General features: G+C 28.6%; 1 protein-coding gene across 2 annotated transcripts in view; it reads left to right on the top strand.

The window, feature by feature from the left end:
* The first annotated feature begins 13,355 nt into the window (after positions 1 to 13,355).
* The window catches only part of LOC136072012 (uncharacterized), a 91,249-nt gene continuing 89,478 nt past the window's right edge, over positions 13,356 to 15,126 (top strand). For both annotated transcript variants that reach the window (XM_065819859.1, XM_065819860.1), the window contains exon 1: positions 13,356 to 13,546. The gene's annotated coding sequence lies outside the window, so the exon portion shown is untranslated. The remainder of the gene's footprint in view (positions 13,547 to 15,126) is intronic.

Consider the following 15,126-nt stretch of genomic DNA (forward strand, 5'->3'; position numbering starts at 1 on the left):
TTGGTTTAGACATCTTTTCCCAAGTTTTAGGGCTTTTTTTAATTACAAATTTTGTAAAAAAAATTTTATAAAAAAATATTCATTTTTTGACAGTTAAGGTGGTGGCTTGGCTATGTGTCCCAAGATCCGCTCGGCGGGTAGAAACCATTATAAATTTGTAGCTCAATGTTACACCTATCTTCTGATACCAAGTTATACGTATTTTGATAAAAATTGACTAAGTTATAACAATTTAGATAATTAAAAACCAAATTTTGCCCACAGTTTTTTCAACAACTCCATATATCAAAAATTTGGTATTTAAAACCTCATAACTTTTTGGAGAATTGTTCAATTTGATAATTTTTTTCACCATTAAAATACTGTATTAAAGCTCTTTCTAATGATGTATTTGATCAAATTAAAATTTTTAATTCCCATCCTATCTAAAAATGTAACTTAATAATCAAAAGACATCCCTGGTACCGATAACACATCTAAATATATTTACTTATATAGTATCAGACAATATTTTGAAAGAAGAGCTGCTAAACTTAAAATAGCTAGTTATTAGTTTTTTAGGTTGAAGGATATGGGGGATGGGGGGGGGGGGGGGCAGAAGGGCAAAAACATGCCCTCCCATAATTTGATGTATAATGCACTAAGACATGTTAAATCTTGTAAAATTTAATTTTTACTGTATGCATAGTAAAATTTTTCAAAGAGAACTATGAGTTAAACCAAATATTTTTCAAAGAGAACTATGAGTTAAACCAAATATTTATTATATAGAATTAAACCAAGGAATGACAATGACAATGTTAATCAATGTTAAACAATGGCTGTGTTAATTATTGAAATTAAATTTGGCCAAAATCATTTTTGCGAAATATTTATTAACGGGTAAATGAGAAAATGTTGAAAAATTTAAACCTAGTTAAAATGGAAAAATTTCTACATTGTGTGGACCATTTAATTAAAACTAATTTGACTGAGGAAAATTAAAGCTTGCCATAATGTTAATCAATGTTGGGAAAATAATTCAAGTTAAATCAAAAACTAAAGATCAATACAAAAACAAAAATTGATTTAAGAACAAAATAAAAAAATTAATGCATTAAATTTTGGTATAAACCGTAAAAATAATACTCCGTTAAACTTCAGTGTTAAAAAAGCTTATAAGAAACTGTGATAGTAGTTTACAAACACAAGCTTGTCAATGGAGTATTAGAAGTGAAAATATCTTGTTGTAAATCATAAATGCCATGGCTAGCTCTAGCCCTGATGGGTTGTATTTTTGTGCAGCTGATGATAGCCCAGATGGGTTGGATTTCGTGCAGCTACAAAATGATTGAAGTAAAGTGCTCTTTTTAAAAAAGAAATCTTTTTGTACAAAAAGCTTGTACCAATAAAAATTTTTGTATGGAAATAGTAGAAGACAGCAAAAACTAAAAATCAAACAACTAATTTTACCAATGTCAAGGAATCAAAACTTTTACAGAGAAGAGCAAAATTGACTTAGTTCTATACAAAAATAAAGACTTGTTTGTGCAATCAATTAAATTTGAAAATGAAAACTGGTTCAATAAGATTTTACCTTGTTTAAATACATTTTATTTTCAGTATATGATTAAAAAAATATTTGAAAAGATATAAAAGTATGTAAAAGTTATTAGAAAAAAGTTATTAAGAAGTTAATATTTTTTATATTCTTCAATATTTTCTTTATTGGGAATTGCATTTTTATGTTTTACTTAGTTGCTAATGCATTTAGGTACACAACATGCAAAATCCTGACTTCTTTTTTTTGTTTGTTTTTTAGTTAAATGACATGTTTGGTTCACTTGTTGCTATCTTTTCTTCGAAGTCTTATATAGTGCAAAGTTTACTTCAATAATATAGTTTTTAAAATTGAACTTAAAAATTTAAAAAGTGTGAAATAAAATACACCAAGTTCTATTGGGACAATCTTAGTTCTTTCAAATTTTGACATTTTACTCGGATTTTTGTTGTTTACTTCCGCGTTCATACAAGTACCATAATGCATTGTATTTATGGGGAAAGGTCAATTGAAAGTATAAATATACTTTGTTGTTTGACCTTCTACTTTTTGACCCATTTCTGTGTTTCTTAACTTTGTCAAAATATTTAAAAAATATTTTGACAAGATCTAATTATATATTTAGCTGCGATAAAATTGTTCATCATAAATAATAATTAAATTATCGAAAATATTAAATGTTAAGAAAAAAAATGTGCGGTTTTAGGCGACATTCTGATAAAACCGCACACTTGAAAAAGCATTGAATTTTTTAAATTTAAACTCTTTTTTTATCATTTTTTTAACACAATTTATATTTAAGAAACTATATTAAAGTTTTTACATTTTTTGCAACAAAAACATTTAGCTCCAACTACATATTTCTTTGGTAAACATGTTTCTTTGCACAACCATTCCTTACTTATCGAATTCTCGCATTGCAACATTTCTGCGTGTAACTGTACTCTACACTTTTTACATTTTGCAAATTTTAAGTCGTTTGGCTGCTGGTACTTGTTCTTCATTATTGTTTTGTTGAGGTTGTTCAGGCATTTGAGTACTTGGCATAGAGAGTCTACGCTTTGCGTTAAGTTTAGTAACTTTCATGGCTTCCATTGTTGCTTTTTCTTCATCTTTTTGTTTGAGGAACTCGATCACATTTTTTTTGGAAACACATTTTCCGCCAAGTTTTGATATGTTGCACTGCTTCGATTTCTTAACATGCGATTGATTTCTGGCTTGAAAAAAATGCTTCAACTCTATCTCGATACTGTTTTTGCAACGCTCAACACATGCTCGATGCCTATCAAAACTTGAAGCTGGTGTAGTTGAGAAAGATGGTAATCGGTGAGTAGTTGGAGTAGGTGCTGCGGCGGCTGTTGAAGATGATGAAGCTGTGTCTAAGCAAGATAGTGTAGGTGCTGCAGAGGCTGCTAAAGTTGATGAAGGTGGATTAAATGTGTGATTGCTAATGCCTTATGATTTATGTCGTTTTTATTACGTGGAAATAAGCCAGTGTACTGGAAACCAGCAATTGTGTGCAAGCGTTCTTACATTTTGAGTATTTGTAATACTTTGTAAGAGTTTCTTTCCATGCTTGTTTGACATGACAATAGGCACCTCTACCCAATGGTTGTAAAACACGTGAAGAATGCTCTGGTGGACAAATCAAGATTATATTGTGTTTTTTGCTCAGCTTCCAAATTTATGTGAATTGTATGCCCATCTAATACTAAAATATGAATACCACCAATTTCCTCAGTTTCGGGTATAAATACTTCTTTCAGCCATTGAATAGTTGTATCGTGCTCCATCCAACCTGATTTTGAAATTGAATATTTGGTGCCAACTGGACTACCTCTTGCCCAGTCAGGACAAAAGTTTCTTTTGGTTTTGTTTATCATACATAGTGATGTAAAATGCCCATCAGCGTTGCAGCAATTGTTTACAGTATAATAAATTTTTTCATTGTTGCCATTAAGTTAAATGCACGTCTTGTCCCTTTTCGGCACACTACGGATGCTTTGCGTTAATCACACAAAAAACCTGTTTCATCACAATCCCAAGTATGCGAGCCAGAAGTTATACCAGTCTGTTGGTATCGCTTGGCAACGCATTCAAAATAAAGATCAATTATTTCTGGCGTACAGGAAGTGGCTCTTTTAAATGCTATCCGCTTTTCTCGTTGAAATTTCTAATGAACATCTCTTCATAAAGGCATAAAATCTCTTTACCAGGCTTGCCATTTTTGAACAACTACAACTAACCTTCGCGTTTAAGGTAGCTACATACAAATTCTAAGATTTCATTTGGGGTAAACCATAACCCCAGTCACCAAGTAATTGGAAAGCATGCACCATAAATCTTTCTGTTTCATTTGAAAGCACCGTCGTTGTACCTGAGCCATGGAAGCCTTTGTTGTTTTTGCGATCTTTGAGCGTTGAGACTGAAACGCCATGTTTGAATGGATATTTTCTCAGTGATGTTTTATTTTCTTTCAAATCAGTTAATGTGGCTAGTATATCGTCTTGTATACTTTTGTTTTTTTAGTTGACATGTTAAAGTGAGTGAGTTAAATTGAATTGAGCGAGTGATGATTATTTTGAGAAATAATATAATAATTGGTTTTTAATGAGCAAGAGATACTTATATTAACAAATAACATTATAGTTCATTTTTAATTAAACCGAAACAAACACTAAGTTAATTAGATAAAGATAGGCGCTTAGTCACTTGCGAAAAACTAAACTAAGTAATTACTCGAGTGTGCGGTTTTATCAAAAAAATAGTTTTTTCTTTCTTTTTTGATTTTTGATTTAATTTTTTGTTCTAGCTGCATAAAAATTATACTATCAGAATTAAAATTAAATTTCCAACAAGATAGTACTAAAATTACTTTTATATCAGTTTCGGTTCAAGCGCTATTTTGTTCGCAACGATACAAAATATATAAAAATTTTGACTCACCGTTAAAGTTGTATAAAAAAAGAAAAAAGTGGAGTTGAATTGACATACAATTTTATCAATTCGATTAGAGGAAACGGTTCTGTATTTGAATCTATTTTTATTTTTTTCATAGCCATATCCTTTTAGTTTTTATTTGAAAATTTCGATCAGTATGCGGAATAATATGGTGTGCGGTTTGACCCGGTTTTACTATATGCGAAACAATTACAAAAAAAAATAAATTTGTTTGCAAAGCGCTGCATTTAAAAAAATCGTGCATATTATTAAAACATTAAATAAGCGAACTACTCGACGCCGTTAATGCAAGTTCTCAAACTTTTTGTCTTGTTTGTTCTCGGTGATAACAAACATATTTTTTTTCCGGTCTGCAACATTTGTTTATAAACAATATATATTAAGCTCTTAAAGATATGGTAAGTTTAAACAATATCTATATATATTGTTTAAAATTCAACATATCTTTTGCGATGGAGTAAGAAAATATGTATACACATTTTCTACAAAAAAAATAAAAAATATAAATATATTCAAATAAAAAATATATATTAATCTATGGTAATTTAAAGACCGGAATTTTAGTTTAATAGTTTTATGGCATTATAAAACAGGGGTGTTCACATCACAGTAATGTTTAAATTTTGAACTTAGACTTTTAAATAAACCTTAAAAGGTTTAACTTTAATAGTCTAATTAGTCGTATGTCAATTTGTGTGTTTTTCACACTCATATTGATAAAAACTTTCATATAAAATGGAAAAAACAGATTTTAGACTTGAAATAACTAATTTTTTTTTTGACCTTTAATATGTTTGCAGACATATGATTGGTTAGAAATTAAACATATAACTTAAAACTCGTTTGAAAAAGTTGCTTTCTCAATTTAATGTTTTATCTTCATTGAGAGCAGCGTCATTTTATACCATAATACGGCTCATCAACTATAAAGCAAAATTTTATATCTAAACTTAAGAAATTTAACTTGTTTGATTTTAGACAAACTAAAGCGCTAGGAGAAAAAAAAAATTAAAAAAAATAAATTATTTTGGCTAAAAAAATGTAGTGAAACATAACCTTTTTATAAAAACGCAAAATTCGTGTATTTTCCAGTACATGCATTAACGGCGTTGAGTATGAAAGTAATTTAGTCAGGGGCGTATGCACCATTTTTTGCTGTTGAAAATTAACTTTCAGACATAAAACAAACTCCAAACATTTATATGTTTATACTTATATCAAATTAGGATACTTTGCAAATAACTGCAATAATTGGGGTCTGGGATCAAAACAGCCCTAAAATTTTGGCGATACCTCACAGTGGGAAAGAGTGTGCCAAAATACCATAAAATAATTGTCGGCATTGCATCCTAAAAACTCATCATAATGGTGAGAACATGTTCATTAGAGGAAATATCTATTCAAAAAAACATTAAATACCAATTAAAACGTTATTTCATGCAGTTATTTACCCGTGAATTCGACATGTGTTTCAAAACGCTATTTTGCATTTTTTAATTATAAACTTTCTTATGCACTAGTGTTTTAAACTAATTTTATTAAGTATAATCTTAGAATATATTATTTGAATTAACATTGTTTTTTTCGCTCAGACTTTTCAAAACAATTTAACGTAAGTGCAGTCCTTAGTTTTTATGCATCAGTGACAGACAGTTTTCAATATTTTTGCTACTTTACAACCTTTGCTATTAAGTATCAGATAAACCATTCTCCAATATCCTCAAAACATTTGATTATGTAAATCTAATGCTTAATGTATGTAAATAGCCCAGCATCATAAATATTTTGCAATTTTTTGCAATAAATAAGGTTGTTACAAGTAAATCATATTCGATTCATAGTATTTATTGCAAAAACATGTTTTTAATAAGTTCTTAAAACTCTAGTATTTTGTAATAACTTTTTAACTACAAACCAATTATGCAAAGTGTGTAATTACAAATATAAAATAATTTTTTTAATTTACCAATGGTTTCATTAAATAATTTCTTTATTCTATATATTATGGTTGTTGCTACCTCCCCCCTCCCCCACCTTCCTTCCCACAAATAAATATTTAAATTTTTCTAACCTTTTCAGTATATTTAATGTACCTTTAGTATATTAAATGTACATTTAGTTTATGTAATAATAATTTTTTACAGATATTCGGAAGAAAGTTTTAATTTTGTTTTTAGATGAAATATTTTGATGTTTACATTTTTTAAAGAGATATTATGTAAGATACATTTCTATTTAAGATACTGAAAAATCATTTCGTCATTTGTTAGCATTCTTTGAGTTGTCCTTTGATCAGAACAATGACATTGTTAGGAGATCAAGGCTTATGAACATTTTAGCACATCTTAATTTTCCACCTTCTTCTTGCACCGGCTGACCACCAATTATTGATTTTTAAGAGTATTCTTTGAGAACTAAGTATAGACATATTAGCAAACTTCAAAAATTCATTCGTCAAATAAGCTAATATTTGCTTTAAAAGTTTCATTTAATAAATAAAAACAAAACAGGCAAGAGCAATCAACAAAATATATTTAGATAAAAATGTAGAGTTTTTGATGCTTTCTGGAAATGAAGCATTGTCGTTGATGCTAGATTCAAATATGATCAAAGCTGCTATTCAACTCCATAGAAATGCAGTAATTGAAAAATAATGCAGCCTGTATCCTGCATATAACAATTTAAAATCATCAAAACTTTTGTACTACCCTAAAAACGTGATTTTTACTGACTATACTGCAAGCATACAACTGCAAAGTTTATGCGAACATATGGCTCAAAGACTTAGTCATGTTTAAAATGATATTTATGTATGATAGAAACTTATTTTCATAAGTTTCTATCATACATAAATAAGTATATTTATATACTTATTTTCATTTATTTATGCATTTTTGTACATCAATCAAAAAAAGAATGCAAAAATAAATAAAAAATAGTAATATAAATAATTTTGATTAAACATTAAAAAATTTTTTTAAATTCTGCTAAAATAAAAAATTTCAGTTGGAACCTTATTAAACCAACGCGACGAACTCTCATTGAGGGTGGGAAGTCGCAGCAATCCACGGTTTGCTGTTAATAACTAATCCATTTATTGAGTTGATATTTTTTGTAAGTATCAAGAAATAAAGGACAGTAGAGGTCCGATACTAAGACAAAGCTCAAGACTAAGACCAATACTCTAGGCTTTTAAGACCAAGACTAAGACTAAGATTCTAGACTTCAAGTCCAATACCAAGACCAAGACATTTAAATATGAGTCTCGAGACCAATATCTCTCTCTTTAACTCTCTCTCGCTCTCTCTCCCTTTCTCTCTCTCTCTCTCTCTCTCTCTCTCTCTCTCTCTCTATATATATATATATATATATATATATATATATATATATATATATATATATATATATATATATATATATATATATGTATATATATGTACATATATATACAGTATTGGACAAAACATTTGCAACCAACATCGAACAATGCTAAAAAGTGTTCCTTATTTTACATGTCTTAAAAACGAAACGAACTATACTACCACAGCAAACAGTTCAGGAGTCTGGAGTCAGAGCATGCCATGACATGAGCAATCAGCTGACAGGTGACAGCACACTGGCAGAATTTCGTTGACAAGTGCAACTTTGCAGCGGACAAAACAAGTGCAACTTTTTTGGTTTGTTTCATTTTCTTAAGTCTGGTCCGTGTTAACGTCACGGAAGTTTTTTAATAATTAAAGGAAGTATCCAGAAGTTTCCAGAAGTTTCCAAAAGCATGCAGAAGCTTCCAGAAGAAGCATCTGGAAGCATTCAGTAGCATCCAGAAATATCCAGAAACATTTAGAAGCATCCAGACGCATCCAGAAGCTTCCGGAAGCATCAAAAAGAAGCATCTAGAATCTTCCAGAACAGGTTCACACAGGTTCATTTACTATATAAGAGACATGTAAATCGACATGTAATTCAGTCAGTATATGGAAGTCAATTAGTCAGTAATATCAAGACAGTTTATCGAAGTGAGTTTTATCAAAGTGTTTTAACGAAGAACATCAATACAAGAAGTGAAATACAACAAGTGTTTTATTACATCAATACAGTCCACATCCAACCAAGACGTTGTGTTCCTCAGAGCATTATTGTATCATCACAAGGTAAATGTAACACGGTAAGCCTTGAGAAGCGTGATTATTTATTTTTATTATTTTTATGACTTCAAGTGCAAAAATGGCTCCCGACAGTCTTGGATTGGAACTAAGAAAGAAAATTATTGGCGATTACGTAAGTGGAATGTCACAAAAAAGTATTTGTGATAAACATCGCGTGAAAAATTGGACCGTATCAAGACTATGTTCCAAATATCGTTCTACGAGGAAGTTGGCAGCAGATAAAAAAGGTGGAAGACCGCGTTCCACCACTTTTAGAGAGAATTCTATGATCGTCAGATCCGTCAAGAAGGATCCCTGGATATCATCAGTCGAGATACAAAAGCTACCTGTATCGGACCGAACAATCAGACGACGTGTTGTTGAAGCCGGATTGTTTTCTCGATGCCCTGCAAAGAAACCGCTGATTTCACTAAAACCCAGAAGAAAATATGCCTGTTTGCTACATCTCATACTGACTGGAATGTGCAGAAATAGCGAACTGTCCTGTTCAGTGATGAACTAAAGTTCAACATTATTGGGAGCGATGGCATTTGCCGTGTACGTCGACCGGCCGGAAAACGCCTCGATTTACGTTACTCTCATAAGACCGTGAAGCATGGTGGAGGCAAAGTAATGGTCTGGGGGTGTTTTTCTGCTAACGATCTAGGTCCAATACATCGAAACGATGGAGTAATGGACCGTTTCATGTATAAAAATATCCTGAAAGATGTTATGTTGCCTCATGCTGAATGGAATATGCCAATGAAATGGGTTTTTCAGCAAGACAACGATCCGAAACACACTGCAAAAGTAGTCAAGCAGTGGTTTCAAGACAACCACCTATCGGTGATGGATTGGCCGCCTCAATCTCCGGATCTTAACCCTATCGAGAACCTGTGGGAGATCGTCAACCGCAGAATTAATCGTGAAGGTGTTCGTAATAAGGATCAACTATTTGAACAAATCCAAAAGGCCTGAGCAGCAATTCCACTAAGTTTCTTTGATCACCTGATCGAATCTATGCCTCGAAGATGCAAGGCTGTGATCAACAACAAAGGATTCGCCACGAAATATTGATAGCAAAATACAGCTTGGTCAACATTTTGTCGAGTTGCACTTGTTTTGTCCAGAAGGAAATCAACTTTTTTTAATACTTTTGATTAATTTATTAGTTTTCGTGTACAAATAATGAACTTTGTGATGAATAAAACTTGAAGAACGTTGTTTCTAAACAGTTACATAGTTATTTCTCTAAATTGAAAAAATGCAGCACTTTTATATAAAGAAACTAAATTAGCATTATTTGGTTGCACTCGTTTTGTCCGATACTGAATATGTATATATATATATATATATATATATATATATATATATATATATATATATATATATATATATATATATATATATATATATATATATATATATATATATATATATATATATATTCGAATCAAATTAATGAAACAGATTATCTATTTCATTAATTTTATTCTTGTTTCATTTAAATCTAATATGTTGTTTTATTTTTTTCTTATAATTTTTTTTTTGAAAGTTTTGACCTGCATATTATTTTTATTTAAAATTATTTCTTTGTTTTCTACTTTTCCATTTAGGTTAAAATTGAAATATATACAGTATTAGGCAACCAATACTTTTAAATTATTTAAAATTTAAGTAACATTTAAAATGAGATTATTCTCAGAGGCAGGTAACATTTTTGATGAAAAGAGCTAGTTTGTTGCCCAAAACTGGATAGCAACTCTTTTTGCACCACAATATTCCTAAACTTCTAGAAAATCTAACGTAATTGATTTTTACAAATAAATTCATATTATGTTTGTTAAAATTTTGTATTTTTTACCTAGGTTTATAGAAAATACTAATTTATTTCTCATTAAAGAAGCTACTTTGAAAGATGAGATCTTTAATCTTGTAGAAAATTGTTTTCTTTAATGCCCTGTAGGGCAATGATTTTTTAATTTAATTTACACAGACTGTATCACATGTCTGAAAAATCCACAATATTTTTAAAATACTAAAAATCCTTACATAATTGATTACTGCAAACAAAATTACATTGTGATTTTTTAGAATTTTGAATTTTTTACCTAGGTTTATCGATAGTTCTTCATTGCCGTTATGGACAATGATTTTTGAATTGAATTTACACAGTCTGTGTCACATGTCTTAAAAAAAAGGTAAAAAATAAGTTCCACTTCAGATAGCAACTTATGTTAGAGAAACTCTAACCGATAAATGATAAACATAGCATTCAAGTTACAATGATAGATGGCAAAGTTCATACTCCCTTATCGAATGTAAACATTATCAAGCTCTAGTCAATGTTGCAGTATATGTGGATGTTCACCAAAAGAAATGAACAACATCGACAAAGTTACGAAACTTTTTTATTCATCGGATCAGCTTCAATATGTATTTTCTACACTTCATTCATGAATAAGACTTTTTGAGTGCCTCATTTATATCTCATGTAAGATATCAATCAAAAAATGGCAAGCAAGAGGAGACGCAGAGAAGGCTTTCGTTAAAGAACGAAAAATAAATATAAAAAAGGAATCAAAAAAAGGGGACTTGTTGTTGACTACCCAAAATATGCAGGATCTGGAGATTCAAATGACGGTAAACATTTTTTACCTTTTTTTACTATTTTACCTATTTAGTCAAGAAGCTAAAAATAAAGAATTTAGAAAATATAGGGAACATCATTCCCGTATAAATTCAAGAACAAAGACAAATGAAGATATAATAAAAAGATTTTTGTAAATACAATTAAAAATTCGTAATTTTTAATTGTATTTACAAAAAAAAACATTTTATCTAGATTTTTAAGTTTTTTAGCAATAAGCTTGATATTTATTTTATATTGTTTGTATAACTAATTTATAATGTTCTAATAAAAAAAATTAAAAAAATAATTTTGGCACAAAAAACACGGTTTTGTCTCACTGTACACCTGCCTTAAACGTGAGAGCAACAAGTTGATAAAATTTTTTTTTACTATTCTCAAATAAATCTATATTTTCATCGGCAACAGAAGCATCTAGCGCGACTAATAAAATTTAAAGATCGTTTTACTAATGCAAAACAACTTTTATTTGAAATGAATATTTTTAATATATAGTATATATGGCTTTATTGCATATAAATTTTAAAAAGATATAAGTGTTAAGTTTATCTTACATTTAAATATAAAGCAAAGAACATTAAAAAGCATCAAGTTAGTATATATTATATATAAACTTATAATATTGCATTTTTGTGATAAGAATAAAAATTTATATAGTGAATTAAGGAGATGAAACTAGCTGTTCCATTTTAAATATTGAATGCTTGTTTTTATTCTTCTTATTTTTTTTTGCAATATAAGTTAACGATATTGTTGTCTGTATAATTCAGAAAGCTTTTTTTATTTATGCCTAGGATAACATGAAAAAAAAACTTAAAATAAAAAAAATCCCTGAGTACACATATATGCCTAAAATGTTTTATTTTATGTAAAAATATTTTTTCTGATTACATGCTTTTGTTAAATCTAACATTTTGCATAAAATCAACTAATTTACTAATCTAAACTATTCAACTATTAAATAGTTAGACCATTCAAGTATTAATTTACAACTACTAAACTACCAATTTTGCAAACTATGATTGCATTTTTATAAGAAAGATTCGAATTAAGTTAGGTTTATTCTCTCCTACCGAGTTGTAGGGTGGTTTGGGTGGTGGTATAATTAGTACCCCTCCAATCAATTTTTTTTAAACATCCGCTCTTTTCTTAGAATTGACAACCACACAAAAAAATATATATATTGCCCCCCTCCTTCTAATTTATTGAACCCTCCTCCCCAATCAATGTTAGTTTGATGGGCACCCCAATCTATGATTTTTTTTTTTCGTTGTGACTACTGTCTCTAAGTATTTGCACCCCCCCCCCTCTTTACAATTGAATATGGGAGAGTTTTGTTATAAATTTTACGGTTTTCCCGAATTTTTCATATGCCGCGATGGATTGGAAATGCCCCCGATGCCCGCGCGTACTCCATTTAGGCTTCACATTGACTATAAACAAAAATATATTTGTAAATACATAAATTATACATATTATTAGTTATTGATTCTGCTGTTTCTTCTTATAAATAGTATAAAACTTTTTTTAAGGCGAAATAATCTGGGATTTTTTTGAAGCTGGTGCAACTCTATTTTATTAATAGAAGAATTATTAATAAAAAATAAAATAAATTATAAAAAAAAAAAATTCAAATAATATTAATGATAGTAATAACAGTTATTTTTATTACTATTAATATTAACATATATATATATATATATATATATATATATATATATATATATATATATATATATATATATATATATATATATATATATATATATATATATATATATATATATATATATTGGGGATGTGATTTTTTGGTAACTCTAACTGAAAAGTCATTGGTTTTATTTATTTCTCATTATATTTATATATATATATATATATATATATATATATATATATATATATATATATATATATATATATATATATATATATATATATATATATATATATATATATATATATATATATATATATATATATATATATATATATATATATATATATATATATATATATATATATATATATATAAGTATATATTACTTCTTTTTTTAAATTCAGATATTCATATGAGTTTAAAAAAATTGTGCACTAATAAACAGGGAGATGTTTCAACTGGGTTTAAAGATTGTCTTTGATGTTGAAAACAATAAAACCGAGCATAAAAAAGAAAAGCAATAAAACTGTGTGTAAAACTGTGTATGTTAAATGTCATACTGCAATTTTACTGCAATAATCTACTAACTACAGGTATGAAATATTATTATTTTTTAAATGATTTCTATTTTAAATGATATTCTATTTAATTTTTTGTATAGTAATTTAAATAATTTAGAGTTTTTTTTCAGCTGATTGTTTTTCTCAGTGTCTAAAATAATTATAAAAATTTGCCAGAATGAAGGGAGAAATATAGTAAAACAAAAAAAACTTAAATAGAGAGAACATCAGAGAGTGTACATACATCAGGCAAAGGGTTAGGATTAGAATTGGCATTAAGACTGCCAACTATTTAAGCTTATACTTTGCTGCATGTTTTTCCTTTTAAAGTCAGTTGATGTATTTACAAAATAAATAAATAAATAAATAAAAATAAAATAGAATAAGTAACTGAAAATAAACACTTTCTGCAACTGAATTAATAAGCACATGTATCAACTGACTTAAATAAGGAGAACACCCAGGGATATTCATTCGGGAAAGGATTAGGGTTGACATAGGGTTAGTCAATATATGTATCCTTGTATGCTCTACCTATTTAAGTCAGTTGATGTATGTGCATTCCTCGCATGTTCTACCTATTTAATTATTGATAATTTATTAACAACTCTAGTATTCAATTATTTTTTTATTTTTTTATTTGATAATTGAAAAGTATGTATATACAAGAAATTAAAAATGTATGTACAAAATATTAAAAATAACAAAATATAACAAAACAAAAAACAGAAACAAAAAAAAAACAATAAGATAAAACACTTTGCTTCAAAAATTAAATTGCAATTTTTAAAAATATGACTTAACTTAATTACTTTAAATGCGTTACTACTAATATTAATAGTAGTAATATTATTAGATAATAAATATAGTTATTATTACTTACCTAAGTGTGAGTGTATTGTAAAAATATATACAACAATATAAAATTATTACAATAATTAACATAATATGGAATACTTTGTAAAACTTTTAGTTTTACTAAAAAAACTCTAAGTTTTACAAACTAAACAAGTACTATTGCTACTCATTTGCCTTTCTTTGTCAGTATATGACAGCTGGCACAGCATGTGGTACAACATCTTCACAGTCTATTTTCATTTTTTGGTTCACCATCATCTATTCACACAGATCACGGAACACAGTTTAAAAGCATAATACTTGAAGGACTTAAAAAGTCTGGTGTCTTACAACCAGAGCTACTCTATATTACCCATAAGGCAATGTTCAATGTTAACGAATAAACAGAACTGTTAGTCTGACCCTGAAAACATTAAGTTTGGTCTTGAAAGCATTAAGTCTAGGAAAAGAATGATGGGAAGTAGCATTGCAAATGGCTCTATCCACTGTAAGAGAATTTCTGTGTACTGCTACTAACGAAACGCCCTCAGAGGATGATGAACTTTCAACGCTCATATAAAATAGGTACAATTCTACCAAACTTCTTAACAAAACAGTATTCAACAATCCTATACAAACAATCTAATCCTATGCAAATAAGTATAAACACATTAGATATGAAAAAGAGAAATCCTTTTATTGACAGAGTTCAACTATTAGAAACAGTATTGCCCTATTTCGCATGTTTCAAATTTCAGAATTGAAAAGTTGACATG

Source organism: Hydra vulgaris, chromosome 15, assembly GCF_038396675.1.
Source record: "Hydra vulgaris chromosome 15, alternate assembly HydraT2T_AEP".
Classification (NCBI taxonomy): Eukaryota; Metazoa; Cnidaria; class Hydrozoa; order Anthoathecata; family Hydridae; genus Hydra; species Hydra vulgaris.